General features: G+C 43.3%; 1 long non-coding RNA gene across 12 annotated transcripts in view; it reads left to right on the top strand.

Moving 5' to 3' along the window:
- Window positions 1–5096: 5096 nt before the first annotated feature.
- Window positions 5097–25850, top strand: part of LOC106041093 (uncharacterized) — a 45436-nt gene continuing 24682 nt past the window's right edge. For 4 of the 12 annotated variants that reach the window (XR_010825717.1, XR_010825716.1, XR_010825714.1 and 1 more), the window contains exons 1-6: window positions 5097–9609; window positions 9709–10195; window positions 11157–11286; window positions 13836–13958; window positions 15670–15740; window positions 16891–17035. This is a non-coding gene — a long non-coding RNA (uncharacterized lncRNA). The remainder of the gene's footprint in view (window positions 9610–9708; window positions 10196–11156; window positions 11287–13835; window positions 13959–15669; window positions 15741–16890; window positions 17036–25850) is intronic. The other 8 variants (XR_010825725.1, XR_010825723.1, XR_010825720.1 and 5 more) reach the window with 8 other exon arrangements.

The following is a 25850-nucleotide window of genomic DNA, read 5'->3' as shown; positions in this document are numbered from 1 at the left end:
ATCTGTCTGATCCTCAGGCTTTAAAGGAGCAAAAACTCATCTAGCTCATTTCAGGATAGTAAATCTGGAAGTCACTTAGAGAGAGACTTGTAGTCCTGTCTTCTGGCCTGATGTGTATGGTCCTGTAAGGAACCTTCCCTGCAAGCTTGTGCCAATTTACCCAGCATTAGGAGCCTCTGATAAACAGACCTGTGCAGTTATTTATGGAATTACGAGTGTCCAAATGATGCGGCAAGTCACTTGCGGTTTCCCATTGGATTATAGGAGCTTATGGTGGTGACCCTGTGCTGCCTGTCCCTACCTGGTGCTTGGGGGCTGCAGGGACAACCTGCCTGCCTGCACGAGGACAGCAGGGCCGGAGCTGCCACAGGGTTATGTCTGAGGTGCAACACCTTGGTGCAGTGTGCATTCAGCCAGTGTGGCTTCCTCAGGGCTGTGACTGGAGTCACCGCACGGTACTTGTGCCCCTAAGGTATTACCTTGTTGTGTCCTCCTCTAGGTCTTACATGGGGGTGGACCAGACCAAGCGTCAGGTACCGAAGCTGATATTATACAACTTGAGCAAATGGATAGCAGTTACAGGCTTCCTCTATTCCATTGTCTAAAGCTTAACTAAGTGTCACTTTTAGCTGTTCTCTGTTGTGACAGAGACAGAGATGAATGAGCAGGAGGAATGTAATGGAACATGCAAGCTAAGCCAGTCCAGTGACCTGAAAAACAGATGCTGGGCGCAGCAAAGAGATTGATATCTAGAGAGCAGCTGATGTTGACAGACTGTCTGGGGAGAGGGATGATGATTTGCAAAGAAATTGACTTATCCTCCTTTATCTATGCTTTTTTTGTCTCTGGGTAAGAGCTGGGGAATGGCCAGTAATGCAGATATTATGGTGGAAGTCTGTTATAGACTGCCCAGCCAGGATGAAGAGGTAGGCAAAATGTTCTACAAGCAACTAGGAGAAGTCTCATGATTGTTCTTGTGGGGGAATTCAACTTCCCAGATGTCTGCTGGAAATGCAGTGCAGCAGAGAGGAGACAGTGTAGGAAACTCCTGGAGTGTGAGGAGGATGACTTTCTGACGCAGGTGGTGAGTGAGCCAGCTGGGGAAGGTGCCCCACATGCCCTGTTGTTTGCAGACAGGGAAGGACTTGTCGGTGATGTGGTGGTTGGAGGCTCTCTTGGGATCAGTGATCACAAAATTCTAGGTTTTGGTCTCTCGTGACGTAAGGAAGGCAGTTAGCAGAGCTACTGCTTTGGATTTCCAGAGGACAGACTTCGGCTTGCTCAGAGACTTGGTTAACAGAGTCCCCTGGGAGGTGTTTCTGAAGGTTAAGGGAGTCCAGGAGGGCAGGGCCTGCTTGGGAATGGAATCCTAAAGACATGGGAGCAGTCCCAGTGCACTGGGACTGGGGGAGAAGATCAGTCTGCTGGAACAGAGAGCTTCTTCAGGACCTCAGGAAGAAAAAGAGTTCATGAACTCTGGAAGAAGAGGCAGGTGCCTCAGGAGGGTGATAGAGCTGTTAAGCTGTACGGGTAGAAACTCAGAAGGGCAAAGCCCGGTTTGGCTTTGCAGAATCCAAATCGGGAACTCAGAAAGGTAGTGCAGTTGAGGACAATAAAAATGCTTTTATAAATACATCATTAGCAAAAGGTGGGTTAAGGAGAATCTCATCCTTTATTGGATGTGAGGGGAAACGGTGATGAACGATGAGGTACTTAATGCAGTTTTTGCGTCAGTCTTTTATTAGTAAGGTTAGTTGGAAAATGAGTTGGAAACTGGGGACAGGGAGTTGTATGGAGCTCCTGTAGTCTAGTGGGGAAACTGTAAGTGCCCTACCACATCACTTGGACTTTCTGAGTCTGTGGGGCTGGAGGAGGTTCATCCAAGAGTACTGAAGGAGCTGGTGGAAGTGGTCACCAAGCCACCCTGAATAATTTAGCAGCAGTCCTTGCTAACAGAGAAGGTCCCAGCTGACTGAAGGTTACAGTGCGACTCTAATCTACAAGAAGAACAGGAAGGAGGATCCAGGGAATTCGAGGCCTGCCAGTCTGACCTCGGTCCCAGGGAAGGTTATGGAGCAGCTCGTCGTGAATGTCATCACGTGGCATCATCGGACATGGAGTGCTAAGAAGCAAACAGCATAGTTCAATGAAAGGCAGATCTCCTCGTATGGCAAGATGACCCACTTAAGTGAGGGAAGGCTGTGGATGTTGTTTACCTGGATTTTAGTAAAATGTTTCCCAGAGCATTCTCCTGGCAAAGTTGACTGCTCAGGGCTTGGACAGGCGCACAGTTTGCTGGGTTCAGAGAGCCCTAGTGAAGGGACCTCAGTCCAGCTGGCAGCCGCTCACAGGTGGCATTCCCCAAGGCTCAGCGTTGGGCCAGTTCTGTTTAATATTTTTCAGTGGTCTGGATGAGGGGATAGAGTGCATGCTTGTTAAGTTTGCATATGATACCAAGTTGGGGTAGGAAGGCTCTGCAGAGGAATGTGGGTAGGCTAGATCGATGGACCATGTCCAGTTGCACAACATTCAACAAAGGTAAGTACCGGCTCCTGCACTGGGGTCACAGTCTGCAAGTCAAGCTGGATTGCTCCCAGTGTTCCCTCCAGGAGGAATTTCAAATGTCAGGGTAAGAATCATTCTCTCTGATTTCAACCCTAGAAATAACTCTTTGGTTTGCAGGTTCTTTTTTGGGTGGTGGGGTGGGGAAGGGATTTCTCTGCACCATGATTGTCATGATGGACCAAATATTGGAAGTGCTCGAATGAGTATCTGGAGGCTGAGGTACCATTTTTTGAACGCGTCAGTGGGTTATTTGCATGAGTAGAGTGTGGAGCTGTTGGCAGCAAACTGTCACGTGTGGTTTTACGTGTTACTTTGTTTAGTCAGCATTTCCTGAAAGCCTGCATCCCTCGGCCCCATGCATGCCAAAGGCAGACACCGTATTGCACTTAGGATTCACGGGGGAAATAGGCACTTCTTCCATATGGTTTCCCCAATATCCATGCCACTGTCTTAACAGCACAGAGTGGCTTCTGTGCAACTGATGCAAAGGTTAAGATTCACCAAACCCAATCTGTCAATTAGAGGAGGAAATAACGTTTAATCCACAATATTAAGCCTGATTTCATGTTACTGGGGAGAATCATTGGAAACGGCTGCATTAAAAGAGTATCTTAACAGAATTGTAGCACACAGAGAAGGAGCCATGTAGTGTTTTTGTAACAGATGTCTCTTTTTCCTATGATTCTCTTTTAATGTGGCTTTGAAAATTGCCCAGCAGTACAGCATTATTTAGCTTTGCTTTAAATGTTAAAACACTTTTTTTCCCCCAACCTAAAGGAGACCTTTATATGAAATTAATGCATAAAATCACAAGTAAAGGACCATTAAACAAGTATAATGCTGGGGGGGAAAGTATGCTTTGAACGTTGTTTCCATTATTCGTAATACATGAAGTTTCAGTCCAAATAGAAATGAAAGACTATTGAGGAAACTTTGCAAATACCTGAAAATCTAACTTTTACTTTGCTCTTGTTAACTATATCATCGTTAAGGAAGAAAGGAAAATTGCTAAGAGGCTTTGCCATTGGAAGTGACATAACCATGACCCTGTCTTAACCATAGGCGTTTGCAAAAGTTCATTGGTAGTCAGTAAATTCTGCACTGAACTTTTAAAACCTTTTTCTTTGATACATCAAACTAAAAGGAATAACACACTCTTGAAAGCCCAAGAAAACTTTGTGTATTTCCCAATATTAATGACATATGAGGTTGTATTTCTGCCTCGAGATGAAATGATGCAATTGTGTCTCATGGAAAACAATTTCTTACCGCGGCAGGATTGTTAGGGTTTTACAAATCCCATGCTGCCTCCCATTGATTTTGAAGGTAAGGTAATTGCAGAGATATAAAAGTGTAGCCTTACGCACTGTAAAGCTGATCATTCAATAACTGTTTCGTATGGGCTTTATTGTATCAGTTTTCAGATATTTTTCTGGCCAACTTTTGAACCTTCCTCCTTCTCCGCTGGCGTTGCTGGGGCAGTTGCCCTTTGTTCTCGACAACCCTTCCTACCTAGAGCTCTAGGCAGCAGTCTAATTCCACAAAATGTCCTGGAGATGATTATGTTTTGTCTTACTCAGTTGGACTGTTGCAGTGCTTAGAAATCAGATAAGGGCCTTTAGAAAGGGCCTTTGTTTGAACCTCAGACGCTTGCTCTTACTCATAAACGTGTATGTGCAGGGCTGGTACTGTGAGATTTTAACCTTAAACCTTTGCAGTCTGGCTGTCTGTAAACTCCAGCAAAGCATCCTTTTCTGTGGGTGCGGCTTTCCAGCACGTTTTGCCACTGGTGTTATAGAGAGGGGATGCTGATTGTACTTTCCCTCTCCTTTTTAGTGAGCACATTTGTGTGTTCTTGCAAAACCAGTGTTTGGTAGCTGTTTTTTTCTACCATGACAATTTAAAAAAAGAAAAGAGTGGGGAGGGGAGTTTTAACTGATTTCTATTCTTGCCGCTGTTTTGCATTGTTAGAGCTGATAAGTAAGTTGAGATAGCAAATCAGAGGTGGCTTTTGTAATAGCCTGCTCATATCATAAGGGTTCTTGGCCCAATGTAGTGCATTCTTAATCTTTCTTTACAATATATGGATGTTGCTCACTTAAATGGATTTCAGCTGAAGTAGAATTCTCTAATTAGACAGTAAGGTTGGAGAAATTGACCGTTATCTCCAGTTATTGAATTTTCTGGCAGCCTGCATCAGCATTCGTGCTTCTAGCAGTTGGTCTTTAAACATGGAAATAATGCATCCAGAGATTATTGTTCAAAACTATTTTCAATAGTCTAATAGCTTTTTAATTTTTTCTAAATGGCTTATATTCATCAGTTGCAGCACAGGGTAATCAGATTGACTCAATCAACTCAGTTATTTTGTCCCTTTTAGCTAATTACAGGTTGTATTCAGATATTAAACTAGTAGGGAAGCTGTGAAATTTTGTTGATAATCTCATAAGCAGGAGTCTGTGCAGCCAGTGAGTTAAGGATGTGGGATTCTCTGGCAAGTAAGAAAAGGGCCTCGTATGCAAAGAGTTGCTTTGGTCGTTTATCCGTGGTTTAAGTGATTCTTGGTTACTGCTCTCTCTTGTGCTCTGTAGGCATATCTGTGTAGGGAAGATGCTGCCCAGGGTATGAATGCCCGGTGCTTTACCTGTCCTGTGCTTGGGTGTCCATGCAGGTGCTCTAGGGAGAAGATTCAAGATTTCTTCAGAGCTCTGGCTTACCACCACGGAATCCAGCGGTGATCAGGACAAAAGGGTACGCGTGGGCTGTGCCATCATCCAGCAGCTCCCTTGTTGCAGGACTGGGAGGCTGCGCTGCACAGAAGGGTGAACCGAGGAAGCCTGTAACTTTTCTTTGTCATCCTTTTTAGGTCAGCCTTTAGAGTAAAGCATAGCAAGGATGTTGGCAGGCTGTGGGAGTAAAGATTTGTCTGCATCCATGTGCTGAGCACTGGCACGAGGCTAGCTGTACATTGCAGGAGTGTTGTGCAGAAAGGGCGGGCTGGATCCTTGGAGCAGCGTGTGGCCAGGTCTCATCTGCCCAGGCGGGACACCACAGCGGGTCTCTGCCTGAGCGGCTGGCTGGTTCTGTGCTGACTCTGGGATCGCTCCAAAGGCCAGTGTTGTGCAACCATAGGTGTGTTCCAGGGCTGAGCTCGCTGCGTTGCTGTGCTTGTGTGAAATTGGGAATTAGAAGTGTCTTCAAAATATTGATGTGATAGGAGACAGATGTATTCCAATCAGTTAAATTTTCCATGAAATTGATTTTTCATGGAAAAATAACCTATTTCATTGAAGTGCTGTGGATAAAAGTTCATAATTTCAATGCATCTTCTTTGTGAAAGTGATTGACTAGATGTACTTCGTTTTTCATGCAGAAATCCCAGCTGTCTGAAATGAATTTGCATGTGAAAGAAGGTTGGTTCAGTCCACCTTTCCGTGTCTGGTTACAATTTGCTCTCAGAGTATCTGCAATCGTTTGTTGGGAATGTTCTCATTCGTGGGAACACGCACTACAGTCTGTGCCAGTTTAAGATTATGAACCGGCGAAGGATTTGAGGACAATAGTTATGAAATTAAAAAAAAAGCTGTTTTTCCAGCTTCTGAAAGGATGATAAAACTCTTACCTTACTCTTTGATTTTAATTTTTGTTTGGCATAGAAGAAACTTGCAGTTCTCGTGTTCCAGGTATGCTTTGGCAGTCATCTTTATGACGCTGCTGATTGCTGTGACATTTGTGTGCCTGCGATGCAGCCCAGAGAAATGGGCACATGCCTTTGTGCCTGGACTCCCAGGGGCCAGTGGGCTTGCTACAGAACAGTTGGTTCTTTGTCTAGTGAGTGCTCAGCCATGTCAGTGTGAGTCAGCAGCAACTGAAACCTTGATTTTCTATTGCAAACACAGCTTTGTTACCTTCTGAATAGCGAACTAACGTGGCTCCTTTTCCTATTCAGGACAATAGATAACAGTAACTTACTTGGAAACCGTACATCCTGTTTTCCAGGTCTTTGAAGGGTAAGTTTCTTGTTCCAAACGGTATGTAAACATGAAGCATTCAGCTTTCCTGCAGAACGGGAATGTTGAAATTTCCTTCTGCAAATACATGGTTCTTCTAAATGTATCCAGGCTTGCACCAAATTCCTGGAGTGCTTGGAAACCAGAGGGCCTGGAGTTCAGCTTGCCTGTTGCTAGAAGGCTCCTAAGGAGCTGGAGACTTCAGAGGCAGTGGGGTTACCATAAATTCAGGGCATGTTGCCTGGCAGCCCACCAGTGTGACTGGGAGCCTTGCAAACTTGGCTAGTGAACTTGCAAGTCTGTGGGTTTAGGAGTCAGGGTTTCTTTATCCCCGGGTTTCCATCAGCCTGCTGGGATGATTGCAGAGGAGCTATGAGGAAATGAAGTAATTTTCCGATGGAAAGGTGCCTGGTTTTCATCAGAATTTTAGCCAAATTAATCAACTAAGATGTTTTGATGAACTTGATTTTTTTTTCTGATGGAAATTGTTCTGTTGGAAAGTTTTTAATGGCCACAAGCACCCGTGCATCTTATTCCAGCTGCAGTGATGGTCACTGGTTGTTTCAATTTATTTGCTTGAGATTATCTGGGTAATGCAGGTATCATGACTGCCATCTTCAATCACAAGAGGAAAATCTTTTAAAAAATCTATAACGTAGTTTATGAAACGAACTGTTACTACAAACCAGAGGAAACATACTGTAAACTGTTTTTATTATGTCTCATGTGTAAGTGATTTATTTAGTGTTGACTTTCTGTGAAGTTCATAAATACAAGGAGCTTGCAGAAATCTCCACAAATGCCTGTGTGCAATGGAACTCCGGACACTGAAGATCTTCTCTTCCTGCCTTAGAGTGAGTCCTGCTTCCCCGTTAGTTTTTATGTATGTTTCCTGTCCATTAATGCTTGTCCCTCATGTTGTGCTTCTTATAAATGCCCAATATTTTAATCCTTGCTTGGTGGTATAGCAGCACTAACTCCATGTGCAATTCAAATGATGCCTACCGGTTGTGCTTGTCTTGGGGAGAGAAAGATTATTGGAAGGGATTTGGGGAACAGAGAGAGGTCTATGCTCCAGATACAAACAGTGGCTAACTGCCTTCCAAGGGCTTACCATGTCTATAAAAGTGTACTGGCACAGGAAGAGTAATCGAGGCCCTTGGATTCCTGCCCAGGGAGATACTTTGGTCAAAGCTGCAGGGAGTGAGCTCTGCAGGAATGGAGTCTAAAATGGCTCTGAGTCAGCAGCAGCAGCTGCAGAAAATGTGGCCTGGGGAGAAAATGGAAAGCAAACCATGCAGGTGTGCAGTGTTGAAAGAATTTTGCCCTGCAAAACTCACTTAATGATTTGACCAAAGCCGCATAAACCAGACAAGATTCCAGCTCTGTCTAGACTCCAGAGAGACTTGACATACAATAAAATGCAATAAAATTTTTTACCTTAAAAATAGAGATGAGCTGCTGAGTATCCACTGTGCTCGGGTGTGTCCGGTCAGGAGGAGTGCTTCTGCACATCTGCAGGGGTACTTGCTCTTTATTGTGGTGTAGACAGCCAGCTCTCTGGAGTCTTAAACCCAAAGCTTTGTATGTCTGCAATAAGAACTGAAATTTCCATAAAGCTCTGGAAGCTTTTCATAAAGTTTGGCAAAGTGTTTTAGGAGATTTAGTAGCTGTAGTAGTCGAAGGAACAGTAAGATGTGAAGTCAAATGTGCCAGAACGGTACTTCGTGAAGCTGGGTTCAGGTGCTGGCTGAATTTCACATGCAAGGTGTGTGTCAGGTCTGGTCAGGTCTGTAGTTTGTCGATGGCAGGTGCACCGCGTGCGCCCATCATGGAGGGTAATGTGTGGACTCCCACGTTAGTCTAGTCACTCATTAATGGAAATGATTTTTGGGTGAGAATAGTAGGCTTCACTGTTGCAGTGGTGGAATTACCCAGTTCGCTTCACTTGTTGGGATTTATAAGACTTGCCTCTAGGAATCCCTGTGACTTGGGCTCTGGTGGCTGTATTTCCTGCTCTCCATTCTATGGCGCACATAGAACACAGTCATGCAAAGAAGCATCCTTCAGTGGGTTTGATCTGCTCCTGAGAATATCCCTGGGTGGTGAACGAGCTTGCAAGTAGGCCTCCAAGGAATATGCTGCAGCTGCGGTGAGTTATTACATCTTTGTTGATTTGTAACCTGAAATCTATATCCCACTGAGGCTTGCTGCGTAGCCATCATCTCTTTACCTTGGGATTATTGATTGTATTAAAATGTTCACTTTGTACTCTGCACAGCTAGAGTACTGATTAGACTTTTATTCGTGTTGCCACTTGGAAAGGTTATTTATGTGGGACTACTTCCAACATCTGTGCCAATTTGGAAAGCAGAATGTTTTTATCTTTAATTATTTACTGAAAATCTTTATGCAAAATAAGTTGCTCACTGAGATAAAACAGTGATTCAAGGGGATATCTTGCCCTTTCTATTTATTTATTTTGGTGTGTTGTCTTCAAATTAAGGAAACATCAAACTAAATAGGTTTCATCCTTGGTTCGTTACGTGAAGGCTTGTGTTCCTACTAAGAGATTACCTGGTCTAGGTTTGTGGCAGAGCATTTTTTAGCCATAATAAATGTTTTGGAGCGTTGTGCAGTCACATACAAGTGTGGATATCATTTTACGTATACAAGACACACTTCCACACTTATTGCTGGAAATTTTCCTTCTGTGTCTTCAAATCTTGGAAACGAGTGATGCTCGTACCATGCTGACTGTTCCCCTTTTTGGGTTATTACCAAAATCCGGACTTTACTAAATGATACCACCAGGATTTTGGTTGGTTGTTTTGAATTGCAGTATCAGAACCAGGAACATCCAGTTGGATCACTTTGCAGAAAGCTTTGGCATTAATACTTGAAGTTTTTTCTCCATACCAACCTGCTGCACCAACTAGGACTTGCTGGCATTTCCTGTTGACGCTTTCTGCAGGGACCATTTCGGCTGCTGCTTCTCACTGCCTGTTCGGATAGGCTCTGGGGGCCGCCTCAGGTTAGGAAATGCTCTATGTAGATAGAAGTGTCTTAAAGTTGAGCCTTCGCAGCTGTTGGAGAGGTTCCTACAGTGAGCTCTTAATCATTTTCTACTAAGCTGGAGGCCTGATGGAGAAGACGCCAGCCTGCCAGAGCGCTTCCTCTAGCAAAGCAGTGGGGTGAGCATCGGGGTGGGACTGAGCCCCTGCTCGCGCGGGCGACACGGCCGCTTGCCTTTGCTGTGGCTCTGTCTGCTGGCTGCAGGGTCAGCTCATGGCACCACTGCTGCAAAGATGGGGGAACTGCAGCAGAGTGAAATGAAACTGCTTAATTTCAACCCCATGAAGTTTTAATTTGGCTTTTAGGATGTTTTTTCCACCATTGCTAAAAGAATTCTTGGGGGGAAGTAAGTAATGTTGTTTGTTTTCAACTGATTTCCCACCTTACACTTCAAACATAAATAAATGCACAGATATGTTCTTTTGATATAACTTTGAATCGAGTATTAAAAATATTTCATTTATGCAATGACTAAGTGCATTAATTGCTGTTTTCAGAAACTGGAATAGCTGAAATTGTTGGCAGACTCCAGTCCAAATTTACAGGTAATTATTCATTTAAAAAATGCAGTTGTGGGTTGTTTTTTGGTGGCTGCTTTTTTTTTCCCTCTCCAAATAAACCTACCACATCTAATTTTTCCAGACATAAATGTCATCTCTTGTTTTACCTGGGAAGACAAAATTTATTTCAAAATCCTGTTTTCAATTCTGGACACAGATCATAAGAAACAAGGAGTTAGCTCAGGCTTCTCAGGCTTGAAACCATTTAGGCTGTCTCTATCCTTATTGTAGCCAGTGTTTTCCGATTGAAAATTCATTTCTTAAACAACTGAAAAAAATGAGTACAAGATAGTTCTTTCTTTTAGCTTCATAACAGTGGAAAGGCAGGAGGTAGGGGCGTGAACCAAGAGCAGATCAAAGTGCAGAGTTTCTGCTTCATTTTCATACTATGAATAACAAAATCCATAAAGTGAGTCTCGGGAGTCAGGCTCAAGGGCCTCTTGATTAAGAATTAAATTACAGGTATGATTTACTAAATTTGTGCTTGGGGAAAGGAGGTTTTTGATGATGATATGATTGGTAAACTACACATTTCCTCAGCTCCGTATTAAAATTAATGGGAGTAGCATAACTGTACATGCAAAATACTTCACAAATCTCAGGAAATATTTCATCTTATATGTTAAGCCACGTAACTGGAATTCTGTGTCTGTAACTCCTTTACTAAAGTAAACCCAAGGGAGAGGGTAAAGCTGGCGCCCACTCTTCTTAGACTGAAATTTCTTCTGTTGTCAAAGATGACGTAGTCAGAGGAGCTTTCAAATCAGCTCCTTTATGCAATTTTGTTCCCATAGTTTTCATATAGTTGTTTTAAAACATGGAAATGTGGAATTATTTGAAAGCATTTCAAGAGTTATGTATTTTTATTAGACTAATAAAAGTTTCTTTTCAATTTCTGTCAAAATTGCTTGAAATTATACTTACTATATCTTGTTCTTTGTCGCAGAAGTGTTGGCTTAGTGGGATCCTTTGCTGTGTTTTTGGTTTCAAGATGGTGTTGGCATACAAGCAACATATGAAGACGAGGTCTGGAAGGAGAAGTAATACATTTATTGCAGAAACATGTGGATGTAGAGGTGAGGGTACATGTGTGAGATTACCTCGTACACTGCCACAGAGTCTCAGTCCAAGATCTTGTTTGGCATATAGCTTTAGGCCAGCATGGATATGGCAGCGTTGCTGCTTCCATGATGCAAACTGGTGTGGGACATGACAAAACGTCGGTGTCATCGTGTACCATGGCAAATCAGCAGTGTTTGACCAGCACACAGTGCAAAGTCTGTGCATTTCCATTACTGTTTGCTGTCTCAAGACAGGCAAGTTGGACCAGTGTTTTTTACAACCCCAAATAATTGGATATTCCCCTTCTGGGATGCAGAAAGGACTTCAGTGTGAGTAGATGGAAGAAGATGGGAATGGTCAGGACCAAGTTTTCCAGCACTCATCATACCATCAATTCCTCTTATCTGGGAGGAGCATTTTGCTTGCAGCCCTGGGGGTACTGTAATTGCCAGGACTTGAGACAGTGGGTAACAGTCACTCCCACTCTACACATCCGTTATATTTCGGTGGGATTAATAATCTACCTGTTCCTTTAAAACCTTTATTTGTAGTCATTGCAACTTTTGACCAAGAGCAGCAGAGCTCTGAAGGTCCTTTTTCTCTAGCAGAGGAAGTGCTTGATTTACTGCTGCCTTATGCCTGGGCTCCCTCACCTGCAGATGCAAGAATCATTAAGGAGAGAGCTCTCAGTCGGTGCAGGAGCAGAGAAACATGAAAGGCTGCTTTCTTCTAATATGCAACAAAGCACATAATTAAAATAAACAAAATAACATTAACCACGAGGTCTTGCTGGTGTCGTTTTCAAAGCCATGAAGGGATCTTGGAGTCTCTAAGATCTAATCTGTTTGGATTTCAGTAAGGCATTAGCTACAGGGCCACATGGGAAATTATTAGTGAAGCTGGAAGTTGGTACAAGGAACCAGCTGAAAAACAACCCCTTTTCGTGATGTTTAGGGAACTAGTGGGCTGGGGCAGAGCAGGCTGGAATGCCCACAGGAATGAAGGGTGACCAGCTTTTATGACAACAGGACTCAATCTGAAGTCACTCGTGTTACTGACAATATAACGTGGGGACCTCCATCAAACCGGGCAAAGGACGAGACTGTCATAGTGGAAGTGGAGGGTAGTCTCAGGGACTGAAATTAGAGATTGTGAAATATGTTAGTGTAAAATTCAAGTGAGTAATTAGGGGCTAGTAATAAAAATTTCACTTTTAAAGTGGAGCTTTGTAATTTGGGACTAACTGATGAGGAAACCCAGAACAATTGTGCAGTACATCCAGCAAGTCATTGGTAGTACAACCACAGTGTTTATATTGCTGTTGTGTCAAGCACAGGCAAGACTGTGTCTGGAATATGGGGACAAATCTGGTCCCCTGTGTTTAGGAGAAATTAAATAATGCAGGAACAGCTGCAGAGGACATTACCAGGGGGATCAGGGAGCTCAACTTTTGAGATGAAGCTGGGAGACTGGGCTTCTTCCACCTGGCAGAATGAGGCCTGTGGAGCAGGATATGGTCCGTGTCTGCAAATGTGTCAGCAGTAAAGGCTAAAGAATGGGGGAGATGTCCTAAAGAACATAGACAACAATGGTGCAATATTAAAGGCACATAAATTGGTAAAAATAGATGTAGACTTGTTTCAGGAGAAGGTTTCTAGCACTTACGGAGGTTCAGAGTAGAATTATTGGAGTAGTTTGGTGATTGGTGTGCCAGTGGCAATGTAGGTACATGCATTTATAGCACGTGCTTTGTGTAGGAAGCTGTAAGGCACAGTTACCTGTCTGAACAGTTGTCAGACCTTTGTGGCCCAGCAAAAGAATTCCTCTTTCTGTGCTCTTAAATTGAAACGCGTCTGGCTTTGTGGGGACTCGCAGGAATCGGTGCATCTATGCATGTGCAATGGAGGGGTGATTTTTTTCAGGTGTAAATATTTAAATTTCAGGGCTCCAAGTTAGGTACAAGTATGTTGCTACAGGTACCCATAATATTTCATTTTTAAGCCACTGCTGTAATGAAATTTCTTCTCAATTCTGCTCCACAGCATTTGGTGTATTGAGACACAACAGCTAAGGGAACAAGTAAGTAAAAGCACTAATTAAGACTCAGAGTGCTTTCAATAAACTTGTGTTGCAATGAACAAATTAACTGACAAGGGAAAAAGACAGTTTTGCCCTCAAGGGAATGTGCTGACATAAAGATAACTCTAAGTAGTTCGGAAGTCTTTTGATTTGGAGGAAGCTATGAAATTGGAGTCTGGTTCAGTTGCATTTACTACTTAGGATTCTGAAGGAATAGCACAAAAATGTCATCACATTAGAAGACAAAAAAAAATTTCTGACTACAGAAAATGCATGTAGGAAAACCAGTAAGAAGCTTAAGTAAGCAATTGTTCTTGTTGCTGCCTGGTTAGGTGCGGCGCACGAGGACAGTGGGGTTTGCAGTCGATGTGCAGGGAGCATGCCTTTGGCACTGCAGGTGTCAGAATACAGTGAGGAGGAACCTCAGGCATACTCAGTTTTACTACTTGTTTTAAAATACAAAACCTTTTTTTTTTCCCTGAAGGTGCAATCCTGAAGAAAGAGTACCCACTGTTCTCTGAAGCCACTGTCTGGTACAGGAAATGGTAAACGTCAGGACAGAACCAGCACTTCTGAGCCATGCACACAGCAATAGCAGAAGCAAAAGGTATTCAAGAATTGTTTCTTTTTTCTAGTGTTTCTGGGTTTATATTGCTTGTCTTTTTTGAATGCAGTATATCACGTGTTGTCGGAGGGCACATACTTCAGTTGTGATTTTTGACCAATTTAGTACAGAAACATTTGTGAGACCTTAAAATTTCTGGTTGATTGGGGATTTTTCCCCCACTCTCGGTCACACTAGTTACATAGATTTTGTTGTATGAGCATCTGGGTGTTAACAGTGTGTCCCCTCCATAAACACTGCAACTATAAAATGAATAAATTCAAAAGCGTTAACTCACTGGGATGAAAATGGTGGGTAGGAAGATGGTGTCAGTGGCTTTGGCAGCACGAGCTAGGTGCAGCCCTGTGCTTGTTTTGGTTGCTGGTTCACGTAACGTCTGTAATCCCTTGTTCATTTGCGGAGTCCTACAGTGGAAGCAGTAGGTTTGGATCTGTGGGTTCTTGGTTTTCATCTTCATTATTTACACTTGTTTTACACTTGTTTGCCTCAGCTACCTGGTGTTTGTGAAACACTTTCCCCATCTCAGGCTAGGCCAGGTGTGAGTAGTGGCGGTGTGGGGAGCTGCCGGCTTGCATGGCCGAGGCGCTCCCTCCTCGCCGGGTGGAGAGGAGCCTTCATTTGCAGCGGCTGTTCAGCTTCTGCCATGAATGCTAAATCCAGTCCTCACACAAGAAAAGGAGGAAGGGGGAAAAGAAAGAAGAAGAAGAAAAAAAGCAAGCAGCTCACATGTTTTCTGCACCATTTTCTGATTTTCTTTTTTTCCCAAAGCCCGTAACTTGAGGTCATTTTGGGATTAATTGAAGCTAATATCTTTACTTCAAAGCAGCCCAAGATCAAGCCAAATGTACACACACAGCAATTAAAGATTTGGCAAGGTAATATAGATTGGCGTCTACACAGCAGCAGCTTTCTCCCTGCACTGTTCTACTTATTCAGGCCTTTGATATGGCTTCAGAGCACAAGTAGCTAGGCCTGTGCTTTAAACAAAGGAACATTTGAGTGCTATATTCTGCAGAGATTGACCGCTCTGCTATAGCTAATATTTTTAACTGTCTGTAAAATTGGAAAGATTATGAATCTGTAGTCTGACTGGCTACTGGAGAATTCTGTGGATAATGATGAAAATTGCAGGGGGCAAATTGAAAGATTTCTCTTTCATATTGTGTAGTATCATTATTCCTTTAGTGCTAACAAAGATGAGGCCAATTTAGAATAAATCATCAAAGCAACATGTGTGAATTTATCTGTCCAGTGCTCATTACAGTTAATGGGAATCATGTGGCTGGAACTTTGCAAGTGCTTTGAAAATGCTCCTTTTATGGTTACATTATAGACCCCCACGTCAGCCGTTTTGCTGTTGTTTTTATATTGCTCCATTTGTTTTCTTGACATTAAAAAAGCCAAAACAGTAAATTAATTAAAAACTGCATCACCCCCTCTGGTGTTAAATAGAGTAAAATACTCATTTTCGAAAGTAAATAAAATACACTTAAATCAACTTGTGACACAACATGAATCGCTCCCACTTTAAATCTCTGGAGTATTAAGACATGCTGCTTGTTGTGCATTAATTACGGTGAACCTAGCTGGGAAGTCAAAATGTTGATTCAGATAGGCACGTGTGAAATTTGGTCCCACCATCGTGCTAATCACCGTGTGTGGTACGTGATTAATACTGATTCTTAATCTCTAGGAAATATTTGGGTAAGCTGCTGTGGGGAAGAGGAGAGACATAATAACAACAGGAACTTACAAGTAAGACAGGTAATGGGCATAAAAGTGCACCTATACACACAAAAGAGTAAAATGTTTGAAGTTTGATCTTAGTTAATATTCTGACTGCTGTCTGTTAAAATACATGAATAGCCATACACCTTATTACAGAAAGAAGTAAATTTTTCCCCACTAGAAATTTGGATAGGTTAGAGAAAATTTAATGAAATCATTGGAAACACGAGAATAATGAAAGGTTTTCAGTCTGGCACAAGATGAAATGCCCTGGGTTTCTGGTGAGGAAGATGCTGTGGTTCAGGAGTACGTTACTGAGATGGTCAGTGGTCCCCTGCCTGGGACACGGGCTGTGGGATGGGCAGTGCCTCCTTTATCTCCCACAGCCTCGTTTGCTGGGGGCGATGAGCAAAAAACCCTACAAATCCCTCTCCTTGGACACAATGCTCTTCTGAGTTTCTTCTGGTGGTGCTCTGCATTGGGCATTGTGTTTCAGCTTCCTTTGGATCGGAGATGCACGTTCAAGGTTGTCCTCCTTCCCTCCCTTCCCTACTTCCTTCCCTCCTTCCCTCCAGCCCAGGGAGTTTAATCCACAAGCGTCATGTAGGAGCCCGGGTATTATTTTTGAAAAGTTTTAATCCTGAGGTTGTTTACTGTGAACGATACTGCAAATTATAACATTCTTTTCCTTAGCTTGTTAGTGAACTTCCAAGCACAGATGGTTTGAGAAAACCACCAGATATTGCTAAAACTGGCAAACGGAGAGGTTCCTGCCCCGTGGTCTCCAGAAGAAGGCAGTGCTCAGTCATCTTTGCTGCAGGCCTGGCAAAAGCCAGAGTCCAGTGTCAGCTGGTGGCCTCGGGCCGTCTCAGCTTGGTGATGACTTTTGCAGGCAGGCTGTGCTATCCGTGTTATTCTCAGGGACGAGGCACAGTTTTTACCTTTGCTTTGTTTTCCCTCAATCTCAAGCAAGCTTGCAGGCCCCAATTTAACAGTGAGCCATGCAAGAGATCTAAAATGGGAGAGCATTTTCCTGTCTGTACAAAAACCCAGAGAACTCCTGCAGGCACTAATAAACCATGGCTACGGAAGGATCGGTGCTAGCGAGGTCCTCCGGGGAGACAGCCTGGGAGCAGAGCTAAGTTCCCCAGCCTGACTCTTTTTATTTTTCTTTTCATTCTTCAAGTTCTTTACAAGGAGACAGATTTTGACCAGTGAGAGAGGGGAAACATCCCCATGGTATAAGCAAGATTCTCAAGATTTTTCAACAGAAGATAAAGGAAAAAAGAGGTGGAAAGATGGTGGGAAGCTGCTTCACACTGGGGAGGCTGGTATGTAGATGCAGTTGTTTGCTGAGAGCTTGTACCTTTGAGTTGTTGATTAAATTACTGCTGCAGTAGCAGAAAGCTTTTGGGGGTTTGAGTATGGTAAGAGGGTTGTTGTTCAAAGCTGTCACCCTGGAGGGAAGGAAAACATTCAGAGGCACTGAATGCGAGCACTGTTCAGCAGGTACGTGCTGCTAGAACAATGGCTGGCACCGAGCTTTGCCGCAGGAAACCAGCTTTGGTGTCTCAGCTTTCCACTTGCAGTTGCTATTGCCAGAGGGAGGGAGATGAGAGAAATGGGCTATAACAGCAGAAAATCTGATTTATTAAAAAAAATATAATCCTGGGGAATTGCCAGTATTAAATGTACTTAGCACTTTTGCTTGGAGGTAAGAATGTGACATGTAAGAGAGAAGTAGGGACATTGTGGGGGAAAAGGCAAAATAAATACAAATGTTGCAGTTGCCAGCTTCTCTGTTTTGCATGCAATTACAAAATGTAGTAGCAGCCCATATGTATTGTAGATGATTGTGTATTATGATTAAACACTGAGGTCTCGACTGGCAAGAACAAGTTGCCTTAGCAAAATATTTTGTGCAGCCTACGCAGTAGTAAGCATCTTACTGGGAGGAGAGAGAAACAAATCCCTTTGGAAAGAGCTGTTGGATCTCTCTTCATTTGGAAAAAGTACAAGAAAATGTTGTCCAGGCTGTCAGACATGTCAGGGGTTTTGCTGCCAGTGTGCTGGTCTGATCCAAAGCCTGTAAAAAGCCTTCACAAAGCCTGATACTTGCAGTGGGTTTTAGATTGCTGTGATGAGTAATCTGATTAGAGAGGAAGCCTCTGAGTATGTGGAAAAATCCTGTGGCCAAAGCAAGTGACGGGTCTGAAGGACAAGAGTGCACCTCGGTAGGGATCTTGTAAAGGTCAGCAAAAGTCTTTGTGGGAAGATCAGATCTGAATGATAATGTGCTAGTATTGATAATTTCAGGTGGAAAGAGTACTAAAACATGCAGTGGGTCCATTTTTCTAACATTAATGCTGGAAGTAGTGCCTCTTTAACTTAAACTGAATTATTCTTGGGCACAGCCGGTATTATAAATGGTTTTCAGGTCCTGGTCTGCAGTCTGCGTGCAGTTAATCACAAGATAAATGATGTTCATGAGCAGTATACGAAGACAATGGCTTAAGTTAACATTGCATGACTTAGCAACATCCCATCTGTAGGGGAGGACGAGTTCAAAGTAACATTCCTGCTCCTGCCAAGACAAGAGGCGTTTCTGCTCTATGATCAGTAGGAGTAGGCTGGGGTCCTGCTCATGAATCACTACAAAACCAGAAGTGATGATTCAGCTTTGGTGTGGGACCGTGCCTGAGACCCAGAAGGACTATTGGGTGGGGCTAACACAGCCTCAAGGGAAGAAAAAGAAGGCTGAAGAGTATTTATATGTTCCCATTTTAACCTCTACTTTGGAGGTAACTAGCAGGCTGTTTTTAAGTGAAACAGATTACTGATTGCTACTTTTTTTTTCTTCGGATGCAATTTCCATGCATATAGCTTAATGCAAAATATTCTTGGTGGAAGTATACGGTACGCTTGAACTGTGAAACAAACTCTGTCTGGTAGAATATTAAGCATATCTTTGTTCAAAATTTATGTTGAGACTCCAATATTTTAGTAAAATTGTGATTATAGATGGTGAATGTTACGTAACGGATTTGTAAAGAGTATGGATATGTAGCTAGGATCACATGGAAGCAAGACGTCCCCACACCTCGGATCTGCGTAGCAAAGGGAGTGATGTGGAAGGAGAGTTAACGTGTGATCCACCTTGTGCCCTGCCTGAAAAAATGCAGCTGAATTAATCGTTTAAAAATTTAACGTGGTTACTGCCAGAAGTCTTCACATCTTTCTCAAAGTGAGGGAAATGGCTAAAAAAAAAAATTCCTTTGACCCCTTGTAGTCTTCGTCTATCAGGGTGTGCTGAGCTTTCAAGCTTGGCTTTGCTCAGCAGTTGCCACCAGTACGTGCAGGCACGTGTGCTCGGTGAGGCTGAGCTCAGCCCGAACAGATGTCGAGGAGCTGCTGAGGCCTGACAGAATCCATGTCCTCACTCCGGTTCATGGCCTGTATACGTCAGCGAACTCAAAAAAGGTTTAGGATCGTTCAGATCAGCTCTAAAGGTGAGGTAAGAGCGTTATACCACCAGACACCGTGCCTTCTATTTCTTTAGATCTAAATTATTTTAGGTGTGTTTTCTGGGGGAACCCCCTCTTTCATAGCACACTTTTAAAAATGTCTTGGTATTGAAATTGTTTGTCATAAGAGTTGTTGGTGAAAATTATGTTGTGACTTTGTCTTCAAGCAAGCTAAACAAAAGACATCAAGGTTGAAAAGCATTGCTATGGTTACCTTATTTAAAGGCAACTGTTAATAAAGGAAAGAAGTGGGAACTGAGAAAGACAGTAATTGCAAAAGCATAGGAAAGGTTAGACTGATGTTTTTCATCAAAACTGGATGTGAACTTCATGTTATGTTTATTAAATATCCATTTTAAGGATGCCATCTTAACTCAAAGGATAGAGCTAGGAGAAATCAAACTTAAAAGTTTAGGATTTTAAAAAAAGGACAGCATTCATGTTTTGAATTCCTGGACTAATGGCTCTGGATGGAGTCCAGCTAAGCTTTAGAGTGGGTGGTTTTCTCCCTTCTTTAGTATTTTGAGAAGAGATAATTGGTTTTAAAATGGTTGCAATGTGCCTTTTAAATCACATATGTTCCGATTTTGCTTTCCTGTTCTTTATCACAGTGCATTACATATCCGCATGGGACCAGAACCTTAGAAGCAAGAAATTTGAGCCCAAGCTGCTAGCATGATTTAAAAGCCAAGCTTAAATATTTTAATTGAAGTCAGCTAACATGTAGCTTCCAATCCCAGGGTTGGCTTTTTTTTTAAATCATAAATACACCCTGAGTCTCTGAAATCAAAAGAACAACATGTTCTGGTAGCATGGCTCGTGGTGACAGCAACTGTCTCACTCTTTGCCTGCACAAAGACCCCTATTCAAATCTGCATAAAATATTTTCTAATTACTTCCTTTCTGGGGTAATATTTTTGAGTTCAGAGGATTAGACCAAAGCTGACTGATGGCCTCCATTTATGCAGAAAGGGCTTGTTTACTTTGAAATTATCAGTTAACTGAATATTGGCTTTCATATTAGCCTACTTTATCATTTAAAAGAGATGTTTTTAAATTAAAATAAAAAGATATTACATACCTAAAGTTAGAGAAACACGTTCTTTAAAAATTAAGTTAAATTAGAAATGACATTTCCTCTTCTAATATTGATGTTGTAGCTGAGGGTTAAGCTATAAAAGGAGTCAATTACATTATCTGCAGCTTTGCTGCAAAATCCAAATTTAAACTGCAAAGTAAAGCATCACATTAATGCTGGCAGTTTCAGACCACTCATTTCTAGAAATAAACCGGGGCAAAACAATTAATCTATACTCACACCTGTCTAACAGGTTCCTGTGCAGTCAGGATTTAGATATGGACACATCACAGGTTCAGTTTGGTGGCAGGTTTCTGACACCAGCAGGCTCTGAGGGGCTGTTAGGGAAGCACTGTGTTTATTGATACTAAAAATAAACACATCCAACCTGTGCTGCATGGTTTGTCCAGTGAATCCCCAACGCTTGCAGTAGTGCTGCTGTCTCGTGTCCGTGAGCCGACCAACACTGGGTATCCAGGAGCCTTTAGATTTTGTCATCATGCTTTGCAAAGAGAAATCAGGGAGTGCTTTTTCTGGTTTTAGACTACTCCAGTGAAGGAAGATCAGTGAATGCCAAATCTTTTAGTAGTATATTACGAAATATTGAATTAGGAGATCTGGATTGGATTTTAAGCTTTTGGATGTAGATCTTTGCGATTTCAAAAAGCTAGCCCCGAACTTCAGGGAGGTGGAACAGAGGAAATAGCAGGGCTGCTCCAGCTCACCTCGAGTTGCCCAGGTTGGCTTTGGCAGCCCTTTGGGGGCAGAGCTGCCCCTTGAAGGCTGTAACTAAAGCAAGATGCCTGACTTGAGAGCATAAATCTTCCTGATGTTGAACAGGACCTAAGTTCCCTATGAGTCTTAAGGCTTCTGAGATCTTCCCTATCTCCTGCGCTTTGCAGATGCCCACAGCAGAGATGCTGCAGTGCTTTTGTAGATGGGGTCTGTAGAGCAGAGCATCATCTTGGTGGTTTCTGCATTTGCAAATGGTGGTGGAAGCTCTTCTGGCTGAGTACAGGGATGTACGGAGCAGGCCTGTAACGCTGTTAGTATTGGGCCTTGTGATCCTGGGGGCCAAAAGGACCCCAAAGATCAAACCATAGACAAGCAAAATTTTTTACCTGATTTCTCCCCAGCAGTTGCTGTTAGACTTGGTTGTAAAGCTCATCAGTAATCCTAACTCTTGGAGTTTGCTCTGTAACTGTTTTATAGCTTCATCTTTACCACTGGATCATTTAACGAAGATATTAAAACTAGTGTACTGAAGATTACCCTGCTTGGAAATGGCTAAAAAGTGCAGAGAACTAAGTTCTCGTTTACGAGTGTGTATTACGTATCTCTTGTGTACTCTGCACTTGGGCTGTGGCCATGTTTTCTAAGCAGTCCCTGTGTCTCTGCTTATCTCTGCAGCAGCCAAGACCCACCTGTCTAGCCTCACGCTGTGCAGACTTGGAGAAGGAATTTAGAAGTTTCCCTTCCTAAAGAATTTAAACTCTGAAAAACGGTGATGAAATAGAAAAAGTCATACTAATTTCAAGGTCCATTAGAAGCAAAAGGCTAGATATTTGTATCCATCTTCTGTGCTATAGTTCGGACCTGTTGATACTTGGTTTTAGTGTGCTGCTTAAACGCTGGATCGAGGAATGTTTCAGAGGTCAGAGAAAATGGGAAGCAAGTACTCGTTCCATAGGGGTTGTCAGGAATATCACATTAAACTCTTAAAAAACAAAAACAACTGCTTATTGCTGTAGTGCCAATGGTATCTTTGTGAGACAGTCCTCCGTCCTCTGGCCACCTCATGATCAAAATGGGTGGGCTCTGGCAGCCCTGTTTTGCTGACCAGCACCTTACTTGGTTATCATTGCTCCTGCCTTAAGCAAAAGTGTTTCTGAGACAGGGGAGAAGCAGGATTCGACCTGATGTGAAGGTGAGCAATAGGGCGTGCAGTGCAGCCAGGCCGAGTGTTGCACCATCTCCAGTGTTCAATCAGCTGCCCGAGGAGGGGTCGCTGCCGCTTGGGTAAAGCTTCCCATGCCCGTTGCTGAATGCAGAGTGTGGTCTCCATCTCCACTGGAGCCCTAAGGAGCTGCCCCAGCCTCTGTGTCAGGAGCGCGTGGGGTGGCCGTGCCTTCTGTGCCGTGCAGGGCTGTTCCACCGCTCCCGACAGCACGGAGCTCAGGCTCCCCATACCCCATGCTTTGTTTTTTTAGTACAATGTTTGTTTTATATGTTTGTCTCCAGCAGCCTGACTTCCGTTGTGTTTGTTTAATGCAGTTCTGATCCCCGTTGTAGCAGTTTTCTAAATTACATCATGAGCAGGCTGAAAGGGGATATTTAAGAACAGTGGTGCTGCGCTCTGTGCTGTTTGGAAAACCAGCTGTGTGGTGAAGAATAGAACTGCTCCTGATGGGAGTGTATTAGTTTAAATACAAACATTTAACAGGTCTGTGCTAGCTATCTGACCTGTAATCTAAACTGATGGGGTTTTGCCTTAGGGCCACCCAACCACTGTTCTTAAGTATTGTAATCTTAACGCTTCTTGGATAGCTAGCCTGCTATTTCCAGCAGCCTCTCTAGAAGCAGAGGATTTGGTTCCAATGAAACTAGTATTCACCGGAGCTGAAAGTTAATCTGATCCTATTTGTAGCTGGCATTTATATAAATCATTTGAACAACTTTGTGCAAAACCTGCTCATTATTCCATATTTATCCAGTGCCTACACGGATGCAATCCTAATCCATACCTGCAGTCTCCTGACGTTGGGGCACGCCGGTGTTCAGCCACACTGACGAGCCCAATGTGTTCCAGAAGCGTACAAGGCAGGTCAGGTATTTAGCACGCTTACCTTGAACATCTGTGCTGGCAGAGTTGAATCAGCCAACAGTAAATAGGTTCAGCAAAATGCAAATAGTGGTTGAATTTGCACTGTTGGTAACAATAGACCAGCCAGGTAAGGCAAATAAAGAGGAAAAAAACCAGTAGTTTATGATATAATGGAGATGTATAATGCAGTGTATACAAACTTAATTAGTGTTTCCAAATAAGAGGTTTAGTGAAGCTTTTTTCTTGCATAGAAACTAAAAATACTAATGCTGCTATATATGTTAAATCTCTCCAAATATAAAGGGCATTATATGTAAAAGCATGTTTAACCACAGAATGGTTTGCAATGGTGAGGGCATGGGATGATTTCCATTTTGTGTCAAAGCAAGGCAAAGACACAATGAAATGCACGTCCTAATTCTGGGCTTGTTCCAGTCATGGCACAAGAAACGAGTGTGGATGTTACAGGTAATTCTCTCTTGGAGCCTCACTCCGTGAGCACTCACTCCACTAAAAACCATTCTGATTTCAGGGGGACCGAGGCTGACACGAGACGTTGGCAGACTTGTGGTGATGCTGCTCGGGCCCTGCTGGATGCAGTTTTAGGTGAAATCACAGCTAGTTCCCAAATTGCATGTTAGAACCCCCTCCAGCAAGCTCTGGTTTCCTACCTCAGGTTGGCTGCCGGGGCTGTCTGAGCAGGCAGCTTCTGCCCTTGTGCCCTTTGTCTCCCGCGTGCCCTGTGCCACCCCGTGCAGCGAGGCTCCTGCCTGGAGACCCTGCTCCGCATCCTGGAGTGTGCTACTGCTGTGCTGGGCAAAGGAAGGGGTCCCACCAAGTGCTTGGAGGCTCTGGCTGTGTTGGATAAATATAATTAGAGAACTGATTCATTTGGGCGAGGGAAGAATATCCTGCCCAATTTGGGGCAGTACTTTAGGGGCCAGTCGTTTTGTACTGGGCTAGCAGCGTAGCGCTGCCTGCTTGGCAGGGAGGCAGGAGAGGCTGTGTGGGAAAAGGAAGCGCCCTCACACCCTGCCTGCTCAGGGCAGGCTCGGGCAGGCTGACCCCTCTGTCAGGGGGGCCTGGAGATCTTTCTGGGGGTTTTCTGTAGCCAAGGGTGAGGCTGATGGATCCTGGGGAGGGGTAGCACGCAGGGGTAGGACGTGGGGTGGAGGGCTGTAATATCTGCACGTGGTACAGGCACATCCAGAGCTGGATGCATGCGTTTTGGAAACGTCCCCCCCTTTATTTCTAATCTCTGTTTTCTCATGTGTGAAATGGGATAGTGATATGATGCTTACCTCACTCAGAAAATGCTTTCAGTTTCATAGATGAAAAGCCTTTTACAGGACCGATGTATTATATTTTTTTCTAGGAAATCATAACCATGAAATTCCACTTCTTTCTGTTACTTCAGTCTCTTGTGCTTTGCTCAACAGGAGTTCCCTTTCTCCCCGATGTAAAATAAACATAATTTAAAGACACTTTGTCTTTTTGGAGTTTTAGTGTTAAATCTTACCACAGCAGTGTCATTGCAGCTGTAATGTTTTAAAGATCTAAGAACAGCAAGTTTTACTTTCATGTTTAGCTCTCAAATTTTACAATATACAGACAAACAGAGATAGTAGCAAGATTTTCCAAGGAAGATGAACTCATGCTTGAATTTCTTACGCAAAAAAAAATGATCTTAATAAATTCTGATTCTTTAAATTATTTGGAGAACCCTATATACAGTGGATCTCCTGCTAGCAGAATTTATTTTTCTTTGTTTTTTAACCTACCTGAGGATGTTCTGTGACACAGCCAGCCATAATGGTACCAGACGTTACAGTCTATTGTGTTAATAATCCGTGAATTAAAGCATCCCCCAGCAAGCTCTTAACGTGATGGATTGTATCAATGATGTGTGGTTAAAGGGTCCCCAAGCAGGCCTCGACACGACAGACCGGAGCAGTTCGCGGGGTCTGGCGCTGTCGATGATCCGCTGCTTACGGCAGGGACCTGCGGGGAGGTGGAGCGGGGGCAGAGGGAGGCTCTGAACAGCAGCTCCAGCTCCGTCAGCTGCTCGGGCTGCCTGTGGCAGGTGGAAAGCTGGCAAGAAAAGTGTGGTGCCTGGGATGAACCTAACAGGAGGCCGTGAGCAACGTCAGAGGAGGGTCACGGTGCTCGTCAGATTGCCGGGGACGAGCCCGGGAGCCCAGAATGCTTAGAATCCTCTTGACGAAGACAAGCATAAGTCCCAGCATTAAAAATAGATGCTTTTTATCTTGCATATGATACAAAATCTCTTGTGATAGGGTATTTTTTTATTATATTTTAGCAGCTCCGAGCAGTCTTGGATTAGGCCTGTATCACAACAGTAATACACAGGAGGCTGTGTTTTGTCTTGCTATGACACCAGCTACTATTGTTTTTGATCTGCAGCCTCTGAAGAGGAATGCTGCATCTTCCACGGAAGGTGTTATGAGTGCAGATTAGTTAGACAAGTGCTGGAGTGAATGCATAAGTAGTGATTTTGCATAATGAGGTATGTGAAATCCCAGTGGAGGTTGTTAAAACAGATAGACAGCCTGTGGTAAACAACAAGGAAGGTAAGCTTTGAAAACAGATGGCTTTGAAAACCTGGCAAATGACTGCTCCGTACTTAAAAATCGGTTTAGTTAGTGGAAAATATCTTCTTTTTTTAAAAAAAAAAAAAAAGGAAAAAGCTGAAAAAGCTT

The sequence above is a fragment of the Anser cygnoides genome, chromosome 18, assembly GCF_040182565.1.
Source record: "Anser cygnoides isolate HZ-2024a breed goose chromosome 18, Taihu_goose_T2T_genome, whole genome shotgun sequence".
Taxonomy (NCBI): Eukaryota; Metazoa; Chordata; class Aves; order Anseriformes; family Anatidae; genus Anser; species Anser cygnoides.
The sequence above is the reverse complement of the archived record's forward strand: the minus strand, read 5'-3'. Positions and strand labels throughout refer to the sequence as shown.